General features: G+C 58.0%; 1 protein-coding gene across 1 annotated transcript in view; it reads left to right on the top strand.

Annotated features, from left to right (window-relative positions):
* Positions 1-227: 227 nt before the first annotated feature.
* The window catches only part of COL8A2 (collagen type VIII alpha 2 chain), a 30,172-nt gene continuing 14,041 nt past the window's right edge, over positions 228-16,358 (top strand). Inside the window, exon 1 of the mRNA XM_030964409.1 lies at positions 228-285. The gene's annotated coding sequence lies outside the window, so the exon portion shown is untranslated. The remainder of the gene's footprint in view (positions 286-16,358) is intronic.

Here is a 16,358-nt window from a genome sequence, read left to right as displayed (position 1 = left end):
CTCCGCAGCCCCCGCACCTTTGGTCCCGCTCTGCATCCCCCGCACCCCTGATCCCGCTCCGCATCCCTCTCTCCGCATCCCCCCGTCCTGCTCCGCATCCCCCCGCGCCCCCGGCCCCTCTCCGCATCCCCCGCACCTCCCGCGCCCCCGGCCCCGCTCCGCCCTCCCGCCCGCCCCGCTCCGCCCCGCGGGTGCCCGGCCCGGCCCGGCCCGGCCCGCCGCTCCCGCCAGCGGCCGCCCGTGCCCGCCGCTCCGCTCCGCTCCGCCGCGCCGACGGGAGCTGAGGTAAGGTCCGCGCCGCTCCGCCGGGATGGGCTCAGGGCTCCGCCGCTCCCGGTCCCGCTCCTGGTCCCGCTCGCCTGCGCATCCCGCGGGTTGCGCCGGGCTCGGGCAGGAGTTGATCCCGCGGATTTCCCAGTCACGAGTCCCGCTGTTCTGGTGCCTTTTCCCCGAGGAACACCCCAGCCATCCCTCTTCGGGCAAATCTGAGCCCGCTTTCCTCTACTTTACCTTTTCTCATCCTTTCTCCCTCCTCTGACCCATCTCGGTCACGTCCCGCTCCCAGCGAATCCTCCCCAGAGCCTCTGCCGTCTCCCAGTGCCCAGCCCCTTCTTTCTGCTGTTAGGAAATGTTTGTGAGAACAAAAGTGTTTCGGGGAAAGTGCCGTGGCCTTTGGGACAGCCACTGCTGGCACTCACTGCTCCAGCCCTGCCTGGAGTCTCATCCCCTCCTGCAGCTCCCAACATCTGCCCGCGGGTACCAGCACCATTCCCGGGTACTGGCACTGTGGTGCCTTCCACAAAAACCTTGGGAAACACCAAGTGCTTATTTTTTTAAGAGTGTTGCTGTTAATTGGCTCCTGAGCTACCAGGTTCTCCAGCTTTGAACATTCCCAATAAGCCAGGAAAGATCCCCCCTGTACGGTAGCCCCAGGCCAGGCAATAACCTACCGGAGATATTTCTCATCTATGGGCAGCTTTGCTATAAGGAACATGTTTAATAAATCATAAGGCCGGTGAATTCCTGGGATTTTTATTGCTTCTGTAAAAATGCAGTTTTGATCCGTCTGCGAGGGATATTGGGAAACAAAGCGGCTCCTTTCAGAGCCGGATCCTACGAATTTAGGACACAGACCTGGCAGCAGGGCTGGTGACTGGGAGCCCCCTGGGCAGGGCAGTGCTGTGGTGGGGCTGTCCTGTCCCTGCTCTTTTAGGAACCAATGTAACCCAGGTGCCTGAAGCCCCATCTTGGCTTTCCTCACTCCTCTGGGGCTTTGGACACAACCGCGTGTGTGGAGCCGAGGCAGCGATGCCAGGGGAAACATCACAGCTGGAAACGCTGCGGGGCTGCACCAGGCTTGCAGTTACATTTTTCCTCCTTGCCCTGTTGCCCAAAGGGAAAAGAATCAGCAAAACCCAAAGTGCTAAAAAATGGGAGAGGTTCTTGCAGGAAGACTCGCCTGGTTTCCGTCAGCCCAGCTGACCCCATCTCCCAGCAGCGGGGCGGTGGATTGTCCCAGCTCCCAGATTGGGCAGAGGAATGGCAATAAAGCAATTTTCTTTGCCTGTTCCAATCTGAAAACTGGGGTTTAGAAGCAGGAGCAGAGCCAAAACGCAAACAGCACACAGAGATGTGAATCCAGCAGCTGTCAGGGGCTCATTGGGATTTCGGAAACCAAGAGTGCCTTGGCCAGGGCAGTTGGTTGTGGGTTAGAATAGGTGGTGGAGGCTCTGCCCCACTGCACTGGGCCAAACTGAGAGGCCAGGCTGCCCTTGTCCAAGGAGGCAGCAGTTTGGTGATCGGGATTTGTCCCGTCTCCTGCCATGCCTTTGTTTTAGGCTGTGCAGAGCCCGGCCACAGAGGCAGGGAGGGAGCATTTCTTTGTACAGGGAAGCATTTAAATTCTTTGCAGTGATTCATATATTCCATTCATATGAAACACAGTCCTGCCGAGTGTGAATGGGGACTGAGGGGGGATTTTTTTAAGGCAATAAGCCCTAGAAGTGTCAAAAGTTATTCACACCTTGGTGAAATCAAGGATATTTCTGTCCGTGGCTCTTGGCAGTGGCTCAGCACAGCTCGCCTTGCGTTGGGTTTTTGGTTTCCCACTTGGCTATGGAGCAGGGGGAGCACAGGGGCAGTGCTCCCATTCCCCGTGCCCAGTGCTGGAAGATTTCCTGGTGCCAGAGGGGCCTGGCATGGGCTGTGCCCGGGGGATGCGGCTCAGACTCCCTGGGGTCACACACCCAGAAAGCCCCAGGGCTGGTGAGCAGCCGCCTCTCAGTGAGCCCACGGCTGGGCAAGGTGCTGCCCCTCGAGTGACCATAGCTACTGACCAGCTGTACCCATCGGGGCAGAGCCTGCCCTGCTTGCCCTCTGCACAGGGCACAGGAACAGCCCAGAGAGGGACCTTTTTGTGGGGGGCTGGGACATTGGTGAGGGGCTCCTGGGGTCAGGCATGACCCTGGAATCACTGAGCTGCTCTGGGGGGGCTGCCAAGTCCCTGTTGAGGAGCCTTAGTTTGGGGGGAATCAAGTGGAGTGGCTGGGGGCCAAGATGTGGGGGCATCACCCCAGTGCCACAAGGTGCCCCAGATGTGGGGGCAGCACCCGTGGGGAGCTCCTGCCTCTGCTGGCTGCTCCAGGATGCTTTGAACCACTGTAAATCCTCTCCGAAGGAACTGTAAGACAGTTTTATGGCTGCTGGGGAGGCAGATTAGCAGGGTGTTGTTTTCAGAGCTGATCCATCATGGGACGCCGGCGCTGTGTGGTGCATCCAAGGCTCGGTTGCCGGCGGGTGGTGCAGCCTCTGCCGGGGAGGTGGAGGTGAAACCGCCCGGTTTTAGTGCTCTGTCTGCTCCTGGGTCTGTGATGTGAGGGGCAAAATCTCCTCCACGGGCCCTGGGTGCCATGGCCGGGCTCCTCACACTCTGCTACAGCAGAGGATCAGGGGGATTTGGGCAGTGGCACCTGCAAAAGGCATTAACCCGGTGGGGAGGGCGTGGGGCCGGTCCCGTCTGTCCCCACACACCCCTCTGTCATTGTCTCCTATTTCATCTTGTCCACTGCCCAGGAAGGAGCAGAGTTTCCATTTCTCTGCACTGAAGAAAATATCTGTGACAATAAAATCTCATAGCTCAGAAGAGGGAGGGATAGAAAGACACCAAATTGAATTTGTCTTCCCTCAGTTTCTCAATCCCATGTTCTTCCCTCTGGGAGAGGGTCCAGGCCCACTGTGGGGCACGTGCTAGACTCTGAGTATCCCCAGTCCTCCGTGCACTTTGTCACAGCTAATTAGAGAGGGTAATTAACTGACTTAACAAAGATGGAGTGGGATTGACACATGCCCATTCCCTCTTTTGCACTCAGGGGTTCCCTATGCAAAAGACACACTGGGGACATTTGGGGAGCAGGGCAGGGTGCTGCTGGAACCTGGCTGTGTCCTGCAGTAATCCAGTGGGATTGGGACCCTCAGGGTGGCTGTGAGGCAGGGGTGACACCCCACACCACGTCCCCCCAGCTCTCCCCTCCTGCTCAGGGCTCAGCTGCTTCCCTGCGTTGGCGACTTGGACTCCAGCACAGACATAATAAACCGCTTTTCCTTTTCCCCCTGTCACCGGAGCCGCTCCTGAGTCACATCCCTGGCTGCCTGGCGCTTCCCCAGGGCTGTCTGCTCTGGCTGCATAACCCTGCACATCGGCTGCAGACTTCAAAGCAATGGGATCCATCCCGGCCGGGAGGGGCTGCAGGGATGGCAGCGCTCCGGGAAACATCTGCACGGGGCCGGGGGGGCAGGGCTGGCCTGGCTGGGGGGATGTGATTGTGATGCTGCGCTCCCCAAAAGCCTGGCTCAGCCCTGGGCATTGCTTGGCTGCCCCAAGGAGCTGCAGGAGCTGGACTCTTCACCAAAGCCACATCCTGCCCTGTTCTCCCATGTTCTTGCAGGAGCACCCCAGGAGCAGGGACCCTGACTGATGGCTGATCCCCCCCTGCAGTACTCCCAAGCTTGGCTGAGGGCTGCAGGTGGGAGATGGGTCCCAAAGAGGACCAAAGGTGGCAGTGTGAGGGTGTCTGCTGTCCCCTCAGCCCAGTGCTCCCCTGGTCTCTGGCCCCAGTGTCAGCCGAGCTCATGGAGTGAAGCTCCAGCTCACAGGCAGCAACTGCAGCCAAAATCTGCAGAGCAGCCAGGTCTGGTCTCTGTGACCTTCCCTGGGGCCGAGCCCATCCTGCTGGCCCATCTGGAGATGTTTGTCCTCAGAGGCTTTCCAGGCTCCTCCATCCAGGACAGGGCTTGGCAGGGAGCAGTCGGGGAGGAGGACAACGACTTCAGTGTCCACCTGCTGTGGATGCAGTGGCTGACACAATGCCTTGCCCAGCTTGGCTGTTTTACACCAAAAACCCGAGTCCTTATTTCTTGCAGCACTCGCAGCCCAAGTTCTGCCTTCCCCAGGCAGGATGTGGCCCCAGAAACTGCCCCAAAGCAGCAGATTTCTGCAAACCTGCTGCACGCTGGAGCAGCCTGGCAATGCTGGACCCCTGGGACCTCGCAGTGCTCCTGTGCCTGCCCCACAGAGCTCTGGCTGTCGCTGAGAGCCTCTTTATTGTTCTGGTGGAGGGTTTTGTTTCACTGCTGCCTTCCAAGTTCCCAGGGATCTAAATTCTAAAGCAGGGTCTTGTAAAGAGCCCTGTCCAGATGGGCGAGATGATATTGCCATATCAGATGAGAACTATCCCTGGCTTTATCCACAGACAATGCAGCAGTGGGAGCAAACAAGGATAGAGCCTTTCTTCCGAGGCACATTAGCCAAATAAGAGCCTTCACTTTGTTTTGTGCCGAAACCTAAGGCCCTGAGGCCAGACCACCTCAGGGAACTGCCCCCATCCCTGCAGCCACGTGAGGATTTGCACTTTTCCCCATTTTCCTGGCAGGGCAGGGCAGCAGGCCCTGCCCATCTCATTGCTGGGGAGTTCCCTGTCCTGTCAGAGTGGTGTCCATGCCCCCAGGGCTGGGAAGGTCTCAGCAGTGCTGCAGGGATTGGGCAGCACTCAGGCCTCTCCTGTCCTTGGATACCACAGGAGGTGGAAGATGCTTTGGTTGTGCCCCATCATTTGTGGGATAGTTGAACCCTCTCAGAAGAGTCAGGGCATCTGAGGCTGCTCCCTGCGCTCACTTGTGGAGATGCACAAACCCTGTGGCCAATTCACCTGCTTTCAGATTTCATTACAGGACCCAGAATTCAGCCCAGGTTTGTTTTAAGAAGTTACCAGAGGCTGAGAAAGCCTGGGACTGATTTATGGCTTCCCATCAAAATCATGTGGTTTCACCACGAAACTTGGAAGCTCTGGCTGCATTTTTCCTTTGGAGATTTTGGCTTCACTCCAGGGCTGGGAGTGTGAATCCAGGGTGTGCATCAGGGCTGGAGCGTTCGGGGTGCTGTGACTGAAATGGAGGAGATATGGATCACCAAGGAGAATATTTAATGTCAGGACAACACAGCCATGTTCTCAGGGAAGCGCTGATAAGGCAGTGGGAGGCTTGGCACAGCACAGAGCTGCAGCAGGTCCTTTGCTCTCACTGTAGCTTTCATTTCAACACTCAACACTTATCACCCTCACATCCTGCTCCGTGTCAGCAGCCAGAGCAGCATCTCCTGAGCTGCTGTGCCCAGGCAGGCTGGGAAGTTCCACTGCCCTCCCTGAAGCCCTGCTCTGGACTCACAGGGTGAGCTGCCAGTGCCCACCAGGGTTAAATATGTGGGGTTTTGCCAGAGAAGCATATTTCCACCCTCAAACATGCATTGTCAATGACTGCAGAAAGGTATTTGTCACTGCTGCCTGTACTGTGAGCCAGCGGACAAGAACAAGACGACTTTTATTGCTATTTCTTCATATTTCCTGATATTGCCAGTCTGGCACTCACAACCCACAGGCAGATCCTGACCTGGGCCTGGGTTTGGATTACAGTGGCGATACCTTTGTCTTTGCTTTGCCTTTAATTTCAGATTCTTTGGGCCCTGTAGGGCTGAGCTGATAACCCTGGAGGGCAGAGCCCGCAGCCCCAGGGTGGGCAGCTTGGGTCAAGGGCAGACCCCAAACCAGGCGCACAGAATCATTAAGGTTGGAAAAGCCCTTCAAGATCATCCAGTCCAACCTTCAACCAAACACCCCATGCACACTAAACCTTGCTATGAAGTGCCATGTCTGTTTTTTGAACACTTCCAGGGATTCTGACTCCATCACATCCCTGGGGAGCCTCTTCCACAGTTGGACCTGGGCCAACCCCCTGCCCCTCACAGCAGCTCAAGGACCCCAAAGCCCAGTGATTGCCATGGGCCCACAGACCCCTGAGGGTCACATTGTGGGGGTCTCAGCCTCTGGCTCCTGGCAGTGCAGGAACAGAGGAAAAGAGCTTTGTGTTACATAAATAACAAGGTCAAACCCCGCGAGCTGCTCCTGCTGCGCGCGTCCTGCCGAGCATCCCCCGGCGCGGGGGCCAGCAGGACAGCGGAGTCGCTCCAGGGCTTGGGTGCCTTTATGGTTTCAATTTAATGGCTTTTTAAAGTCAAGATGAAAGGGAGAGCCGGGCAGGGCTGCAGCAGTTCCCCTGTCTGCATCCGAAGGAAGCTGGTGGGGCCATGCCGAGCACCAGTGGCTCCGTGCCCGCTTCCCGATCCTCCGCTCGCTCCTTGCCACCGCCGGCACAGACACGTCCACACCACGAACAGACTCTGTCCCTGCCAGCTCTGTGCTGTGCTGGGAAGTGCCAGCTCATGTGGCAGCGTGAGATGACCCCTCAAGGCCTGGTGAGGGACACTCAGGTGTCCGGCACTGCCCCGACAGCCTGGCACAGTTGGTGCCAATGGTTTTTCCATCACACCTCCCATAGCCACTCGTTAAAGACCACACGTGATGTGGTCATTGCCAAGCATCAGCTACGGGCCAGGACAAGACCCCAGCGCTCCACAAGCAGCCATAAATTGAGCTGTACGAGGAGCCTGTAATTATTTTATGCCAAGCCTGGTATTTTCCTCCCCCCAGGGAAGCACTAGAGCGAACAAGAGCAGGCCTGTGCCAAACCATGCCCGGGCAGTGCTTTTATGAAATCTTGGGTTCGTCAGAATTAATTTCATTTAAAACATTCTTCTCGTTTTTCATAAAGCACAGCAAATCCGCGGTACTTAGGGCAGGAATGCAGCCAGAGCGCTGCCGGGCAGGCGGGAATTACCCGCGGCAGATGGGCCGTGACGGCGGCAGGGTCGCCCACGGCCCGGCCTCCTGCGGGCATCCAGCTGGGAAGAGATGCTGGAGTGACCGTCTGGAAACAGCCAGGCATGGAGCTCCAGCAGTGCCATCCATCCTGAGCTCCCAGGGGATGTGGGTGTCCAGGTGTTTTGTCCCCAAAGCTCTGCGGAGGCTGTGGCTGCGGCTGTTCCCATCCCAGTGCTGTCCCTGCATCACTGATCATCTGCTTGAGTCCCCTGGCTGGTAGCAGCTGGCCCAGGGACGGAACCTGGTCCTAAATCTGGCCAAACTGATCAGATTGTCAATAATTCAAGTGATTTTTGGGGCTGGGGATACCTGACTGGGGCTGGGGGCAGAAGCAGTGTGGGGACAAGGGTTGGGAGAAGGTGTGAAGATCAGAGCCATGGGAGACACAAACCTCTGTCCACTACTGCTGGGACATGGCAGGGGCACCTTCCCAAAGGCAGGACCTCTGCAGGGCTGCTGCTGGAGGGCTCTTGGCTTGGGAGGGAGGTTAGTCCCTGGCGTCCAACCCCAGCAGGAGAAATAACTCAAAAATCCCATAATTCCAGAGGCCTGACCCACTGGGAAGGGGTGTAACCCCCCTTCCTTCAGTCTTCCCCCTCCTGCAGCCTCCCAGGACAGGACCCAGGTGAGCACCTCAGCTACTGTGTCCTCTTAGGATGCAAACAGGAGCTCGTGACCTTGGGTGACCCTGGGGCAAGAGTAGAGAGGGGACATCCCTGTGGGACATCCCTGTGGGAGCTGGAGACCAGAAGGAGCCAGTGGGTCCCTCCAGCTGGTCCTGCTGCAGGCTGGGATCATCCCTGCCATGCTGGGAACCTTGTTTGCTCCAAACTTCCACCTCCTGCCAGGTCAGTGGGCTCCAGCCTGCCAGGAAGCTGGCCGGGGTGAGAAGGGGGATTAGAGAGTTTAGTAGGTGTTGAACTTCATCTTTCATCCTGCTGCAGGAAATCCAGGGCTTCATCTTCCCTGTTCCTGCACGAGCCCTGCCCTCTCCCTCCATGGGAGAGAGGGTAACTGGGATGGACTGGGAGATGGAGCAGCACTGGGGTCTGCACCATGGCCAGAGCCCTCTGAGCTCAGTTTTGGCTGGATGGCACTCCAGAGGAGTGGGCAGCAGCTCCAGCACTGCCTGGCACAGCCAGGTGCCCAACTGGTGGCGTTTGCCAGCTGCAGGGTCGGGTTGATCCCCAGTTTGTGTGAAGCATGAGAGCCCAGGGCTGGGTGTGCTGTTTATTTTGGTTAAATTGAGTTTTCTCTGGGAGATTGGGGGGCGCAGGGGGCCTCCAGACAAGGGGCTTTTGTGAGCTGAGCTGCAAGCCGATCCCCTTTTGTGGTTTTGCTTTTTTGGATGATACAATTTGTTATTCCAAGAACTACCCAGCAAATGGACCCCATTAGCTGAGTCCCCAGAGCAGCTGGAGCTGGAGCTGGCACTTGCAGTGCTTTGTCTGCATCCACCTTGGGCCCACTGGGAGCACTGGGGCACTGCCTTGCCCCTGGATGGTGCTTGGGGGAGAGGAGGGGGCAGGAGCTGCTGTCTCTCCTTGCTGGCTGTGCTGACAGAGCATCTTATGGGATTAGCCTGGGCTGGGACCAGCAGAAAGCACTGGGTTTGTTGAATTCCCTGTCACACTCGTGTCCCTGGCACACACTGACAATAACCCAGTTTTGCCACGCTGCTGGGGGCTGGAGCCAGTGCTGGGGCAATCCATCCAGGGGCAGCTCTTTTGGACTGGACCCCACCCTGTTGCTTGTGGGAATTCACATCCTTCTCTGCCCTTGGGCACAAGCAGCATCCCCTGCGCCGGGGGCAGCATTTGGGATCCCACTGGCATCCCCCCACCTGCTCCAAAGTGTCCCTGCACAGCCAGCACACCAAGGGCAGCTGTGTGGATGCCGTGGCACCCTGTGCTGCTGGAACCCGGCCGTGGTGCCGGGGCACGGCCACCTCCGGCCGCCGGGGCGGGGCGCTGCAGCATCCGGAGCATCCTTGGCCCGCTCGGCGCTGCCTCCCGCGGGGATGCTGCTGGCTCTGTTTGTCTTGGCTCCGATGGGCTTTTTCCTGCATGTGAGAGGCTGGAGCTGCGCAGGAGCCAGTGCGTTCATAAATAAAAGCGTCGGACACCTCTCTGGGTGGTGCTGAAAGCTCCTGAATTAGCCCCACCGCCCTGACACAGAGCATGTGGCTGCTGCGTTCGGGACACACCCGGGGCTCTCCCGGCTGCCCGACCCCGTTCTGGCTGCTCCTGCACAACAATCCCGGTGCCCCATCCCCGGCCCCACTGCACCCACCCCTCCTGAAGCGCTGGGACACCCTGCCCTGGCCAGCTGGGATGTATCTCTGCTCCCACCAGCCTCCTAACGGGACATGTTCCCCAGACCTGGCTGAGCTCTGCTCCCTCGCTGGCCCCACAGCCAGGAGGGGTGTCCAAATGCGGGCAGCAGGCACAGCCATACCCAGAGATGAGTTTGGCACAGGGGCTGGGTACAGGAGCATCCCTAGGGCACGCACAGAGGGGACATTTGCTGCCTCCATAACCCCTTGGCCATCTCTGGTTGCTGAAGAACTGACAGGAGAGTGAACCTCACCACTTCACCTCCCGCACCGTGCTGGTGCTGGGCTGGTGCGGGCAGCAGCGGCCGGAGGCCGTGGGACACTGGCCTTGCATGGAATTTCCTTTCCATTGGCTCATCAGGGCCACGGTCCGGCCCTGGCAGAGCCCAGCGGGGGCCGTGGGAAGGGGCAGCCCTGACTTCCCAACAAAAGGAGCCCGGCAGTGGGCAGGAGACAGCGCCGGGAGCCAAGAGCAGGGGCAGGACCCGCGCAGGGCTCCCCGAGCCGCCGCCTCCGCTGTCCCTCCGCTCACCGGGGACGGAGGCGGCCGCAGCCTCCCTGGGGCAAAGGCCAGCACAAAGGGGAGTTCCTGGTGCCCATCCCCGACTGCAGCCCCCGGTGCCCCCTTTGGGGCAAAGGCCAGCACAGATGGGGGTTCCTGGCACCCAGCCCCGACCACAGCCCTCCTCCCAGCGCGCCCCCGCCATTCCACCCAGGGCCTGACATTTCAACGTGCCGAGCCTTCGGAAAACAGCATTTTAATGCTCTTGCTGTAAAAGCGGTGGAAAATGTCCGTGGGCTTGTGCAGGGAGGCTCCCGGGAGCTGCCACGCCGTGGGCGTGCCGGGCGCTGGCTGAGCCCTGCCCGGGCAGCTGGGCTGGGGGGATCCTGTGGAACCCCCAGATCTCTCGAGGCACGGAGGGGGCTGTCACCTCACCCTCCTCTGGCATTGCCTCCTGCCATCCCTGCCTCCAGAGCTTCTCCTGTGCTCTTCCCACACCAACTTCAGGCTGAAGGGTTCCTTGGGCATCTTTTCTCTTCTATTTTTTTGCTTTTGTGGTTTTTTTAAATGGTTGTCCTCTAGAAAAATAGGCTGAATACGATCAATTTCATTTTCTTTCCATATTTCATTGCTCAGAAATGCCAGGCCGGTGTGGCAGTGTGGCACCTGCAGCAGATGCCCAATGCCTGCCCAAACTGGGGCTGCCACGTGCCTGCCACTTCCTAGAAGGCAGCAACATGCCCCAGGCTGGGTCTGATCCCTGGATCAGCTCTGATCCCCAGGTTTGGATCTTTTCCCAGCTCTGGGTCTGCAACTAACGTGGGGAGATGATTGGCATAACACTTGGGGTCCCTTGGGTGCAGTAACTGTGCCAGCCCCCTCCTGAGCACCTTGGCAGCCTCCTGGCACCTGTGCCCAACAAGGGGGTGCCCCTTTGCCAAGGCAGGGGGTCCTGGCTGGGCTCACTGGCAGGAGGAGACCCTGTGGGCAGTGGGTCCCGAGTGGGGACTGAGGGAGGGTCCCACATGACACAGCCTGGGGGAGAACTCGCAGGGAGCCGAGTGCTTTTCCAGCTCCAAGCCCAAACAAAAGGTTTTGTAATAAATGTCTCCCTGTCCCCGGGTTCAGGGTCCGGCTTTGTGCCCCGGTGCTTCCGAATGGGAACATTTGAATGGAGCAGATGGGAGCACAGGGGTGCAAAATCAGGGACTGACCCTGGGACCGGACTCCATCCCATTCTCAGTCCCCTGGGACACTGCAGGGACACAGAGACAGCCACAGTGTGTCCATCCAGGGCCAGCATCTCTAACAGAAACAAATGAGTCCTACTAAGAAAATATTCCAGATATTCTGCACTGCTTTCCACCAGTGCTGGAGCTCCAAGGCCCCAGTTTTGCTTGGCAAAGGGTCAATGGTAACAGCGACGCCCAGGGCAGATGCTCTGGAGCTGTGAAGGTCACTGGCTCCTCTGGGCCTTTCTTAGCCAGTTCTCAGCACTGCTCCAGCTTCTCCTTTCTCCATCCTGGGTCCAGAAGTGGTTTTTCCTCTGGGATGATCTGGGACACATGAAATCCATGCCATTTCCCTCAGGGGTGGTTGCTCTGCAGGTGCTGGGTGCCCTGGGCAGGGCAGAGCTGCCTGATGGTGTCACATTGGGAGGAGAAGAGCAGTGGGAGATGAACACAATTTTGGGTGCAGGGGTCCAGGTTAGGGGGGTGCTCTGGAACCCTCTGGAGCAAATTCAATGATTGAACTGGAAATTTGAAGCCTGGAAAAGAGAGTGTGGCTTTAGGTCATGGCAAAGTACTGATGAATGATATTGGAAGAGGGTTAATGACAGAGATGGTGCACGTGGGGACACTGAGTGGCACCTCATGGTCCCCAGCACACATCACCCAGCTGTCCAGGAGTGGTGCTGTCCTGTGGGACTCTGCTGCCTCTGCACAGGCTCCTGTAGCATGGGGGTTTGGTGTAATCCTCAGGAAAGCAGGGCCACTGGAATTCCCTGTGAGGCTGTCGACTCCAAGACAAAGGAAATGTGGAAACTTAAAAAAAAAAAAAAAAAGGAAAAAAGAAATTTCAAATTGAAAAATCAAAGCAGCTGATTCAGCAATGGTGAAACATCTTGTGACAGCATCAGGCAAATTATTTCCAAACAAAATTCTGGGAAAAAATCAGCTTGATTTTGCACAACCCACAGCTGTCCCAATGGAAAGGCACGTGGGGGTTGTCCATTGGGATGGGGGCATGGAGCCCCATGGTGCTGCAGGGCCTCAGGAGCACAGCCTGGCAGAGAGGATGCCCCCTAAAATGGGGATTACAGGGCACAGGGGAAATCTGAAATCCAGCCAGGAGCACGAGGCTGTGCCAGACAGGAGCGTGGGATACGGGATTGTCTGGTCAGAGTTTCCACTGAACACCTCGGGCTGGCTGGGGTCTCACATCAGCTCACAGAAATCAAATTAAATTAAATAACATAAATACTGCCTGAAACGTGCACTCCATCCCCTTCTCTGGGTGTGGAAATGGGGAAGCAGCTTCACATGGCTGCCGTGCCAGGAATGCTCCTTTGTGGTGCATGGCCTTGGGGGCAGCAGGGGATGGGGATGGGATGGGGATGGGGATGGGGATGGAGAAGGCATGGGGATAAGAGTGAGGATGGGGATGGGATGGGGATGGGGATGGGGATGGGGATGGGGATGGGGATGGGGATGGGGATGGGATGGAGAAGGGATGGGGATAAGAGTGAGGATGGGGATGGGGATGGGGATGGGGATGGGATGGGGATGGGATGGGATGGGGATAGGAGTGAGGATGGAGAAGGGATGGGGATGGGGATGGGATGGGGATAAGAGTGAGGATGGAGATGGGATGGGATGGGGATGGGATGGGATGGGATGGGGATGGGATGGGATGGGATGGGATGGCATGGGATGGGATGGGATGGCATGGGATGGGATGGGGATGGGTATAGAAATGATGAAGAACGGGGGATGGCGAGGGGATGGCGAGGGGATGAGGAAGCTGATGCTGGCGCGGCACCGCGGTTTGCCGAGGCAAAGGCAGGACCGAGGCACCGCCCCGGCAGGTGACCCCATCCCCCAGCGCCGCCCGCCAGGGAGGGACGCAGCCGAGGCTCCCGCTCCTGAAATTTATTTTAATGTAAACCTAGCTGTAAGGCAGCTTTTTCTCATTTTTAAACTATTTCATATCAATCCTTGGCCTGACATTTGTTTTCTTTGAGTGCGGTGGGGAGCGCGGTCGGCATTGCTGAGGATATCTCCTCTGGAATCTTGGCAGAGGCGGCTCCCTATCTTTGAAGAAACGGCAAATGCAAAACAGAAGGCCGATATTAGAGAAGCATAAACAATATTTTTTCCCCGTTAACCCCAGGAGAGGCGCAGGGGCCAGCTTGGTGACACAGTGGCGGGGGACATGGGGGGACATTGACCATCCTCGGGCACAGGGCACCTGCCCGGGCTGACCCCAGGCTGGGACACCCCAGCGTCGCTCCGGGCAGGTCCTGTCACCTGCGGCCACCCCGTTGTCCCCAAGGACCAACCCAGTGGGACAGGGAGCGGTGGCAGCCAGGGGGGTTTGCAGTGGTTGGGGATGGGCTGGTGGAGCCAGGGGTGCCCCAACCAGGGTCTGGCCCCGTTGGGAATCAGGAGCCGAGCCCTGGAGTCTCCCCCGAGGAGATGCAGCTCCGAGGGTGATTTGTCAGAGGGGTTTTGTGGAGGATAAACGCGGGGAGGATGTGCGGGAGCACTGATGGGCGGGCAGGCACAGGCAGCAGTGCTGGCAGCAGCCAGGCTCACCTGGGGGTTTGCTAAAAAGCTGGAAAAGGAGAGGAAATGGAGATCAAAGGACCCAGCAAAACCAAGGAGACAGAATTTCAAACTCTGACGTTAAAATAAAATTACTGCTAGGCTAAACACTGCGAGGCAGGTTCCTGTCTGAGCAGCTGGGCAGGGATGGGGGATGTTCCTGGTGTTTCAGACAGGAGGAGATGTTCTCACAGCAATTCACACATTTGCTGTCGCACCTGGGCAGGTGCTGAGGGAGGAGTGGAAAGCTCAGGTTGGGAAACCACAGGGTGGGGGCAGCGTGGTGGGGATGCTGTGCCAAGGACTGAGCTGCTGACCAGCAGCACCAGCTGTCCTGGGGCACTGGGAGCTGCTGGCTCCACGCTGTCCTACTGCTCTGGAGCTTGTATTTACCGTGGTGCAAGGCCAGCACCTCTTTTCCCTGGGAGATCAGGTGCTGCTGCTGAGGCTCCTTGTTGCACCCAGAGCCACTGAGGGCTCCCCAAGTGCTGTTATGGGCTCCCACTGCACCCCCCTTCCCCTGGGATGGGTGGGCAGGGCTGGAACAGCCACAGCGCTGCTGCCCCACATGTCCCAGCCTGCAGCCCCCCGAGGCAGCTGCCCTGAGCACCCTGCCCCAGAATGCTCATTACAACGAATCCAGTGACCCCAGCACGAGGCTGGAAGTTTAAATGTCTGTGGTTGATGGCCACTTGCCTGCAAATTCCCTGGGATGGGAATTGCTCCCTGCGGGTCCCTCCAGGCTTAGCAGATTTCTTTGCAAAACACCCCTTGCCTTAGGAAATGTTATTTTTGCACAGGAGCAAGGTGGGTCTGACCTGCAGACCTCAGGAAAACTCCAACTGCTTCCCCCTGCTCCCACCAGGACCTACCTGTCCCTGGAGCAGGGCTGGCCCAGCAGCACAGGGTCCTTGGAGAGTGATGCCCAGAGCTCCAGCAGCTCCCTGGGGCTCTCAGCCCCTGTCCTTCCTGTGGTGTCTGGGCAAATGCTCCACATCCCACACCAGGAGCCAGGCACAAGCGTCTGTGCTTGGTCAGGGTATGAGCCTGGGTTCACAGAGCAGTTTGGACCCTGCACAGCCCCCTGGAAAGGGGTTCCAGCCAAGGGGATGGAACCCTCCAACACCCTCAGCACCCTCATCCCTCCTGCAGCCCAGCTCTGGCACTTGGCTCCTGCTCTGCTCCTCCAGCCCTCAGGGACAGCGTCACAGCTGTCCCCGGACAGGCCACCATCCCACTGGGAAGAGAAGGAGGAGGAGGAGGAGAGGGGAAGAAGAAGGGAAGGAAAAAAATGAATCCCCACAAAAATGTCTTCATAACAGGAAACGTCTCATAAAATACCTGTGGTTTGGCATGTGTGATTCGACTGGTCAAACTATGCACCTGGCAGGGAACCCTGCTATTAATGCTGCAGCTCTGGTATTTCAGTGGAGTGGAGGCTGGCGGGGGGGTGGGACTGGGGATTTGGGGTGCAGAAACTCCACTGGGGCCAGAGCAAGGGGGAACGTGTCCCTTGGGTCTCACTCACCTCTATGGGTGACTTCCCAGCTGTGCATGGGTGAGGGAACTGCAGCACCCCAGTGGGACAGTGTTCACAGGGGTCACAGGATGAGGGAAGAGATGAGGATCTGACTCCATGCTTCAGAAGGCTGATTTATTGTTTTATAAAATATTAAAACTATACTAAAAGAATAGAAGAAAGGATTTCATCAGAAGGCTGGCTAAGAATAGAATAGGAAAGAATGATAACAAAGGCTTGTGGCTCAGACTCTCTGTCTGAGCCAGCTGGGCTGTGATTGGCCATTAATTAGAAACAACCAACATGAGCTAATCAAAGATCTACCTGTTGCATTCCACAGCAGCAGATAATCATTGTTTACATTTTGTTCCTGAGGCCTCTCAGCTTCTCAAGAGGAAAAATCCTAAAGAAAAGATTTTTCATAAAAGATGTCTGTGACACCCCAGGGATGCCGTGAGCCAGGCCGACCCTTGCCCCAGGCAGGACCTGGTGTTCCTGCAGCTCCAAGCCAGGGTTTTCCAACCAGACCCAAACCCAGACCCCAGCCAGAACCAACCCGGGGGTGCCCGCCTGGCTCTCGGGTGCCCATCCTTTCCCAGGGATGCCCTCAGCCCCACGCACACCCGCCGGGGCTGTGCGAGCAGTTTTGACAGCTGGAGGTGAGGGATTAAGCCCTGAGCCGTGACCCGCGGCCGCGCTCCCGGCACACAAGCCCGGGGTCACTAATCCGCTCGAGCTGAGCCCTGACCCGGCGGCCGCAGGATCAAGTGGTGCCACCGCCCCTGGTGCTGGCATCACTGCAGGACCCGGGCAGCGTGAGCCGTGGGCAGCTGGCACCACGGCCATGCCATGCCATGCTGTACCATGCCATGATCTGCTAAACTGTGCCGTGCCATGATCTGCTAGG

Source organism: Camarhynchus parvulus, chromosome 23 (genome assembly GCF_901933205.1).
Source record: "Camarhynchus parvulus chromosome 23, STF_HiC, whole genome shotgun sequence".
Lineage (NCBI taxonomy): Eukaryota > Metazoa > Chordata > Aves > Passeriformes > Thraupidae > Camarhynchus > Camarhynchus parvulus.
Note: the sequence above shows the minus strand (reverse complement) of the source record. Positions and strands in the feature narration are given on the sequence as shown.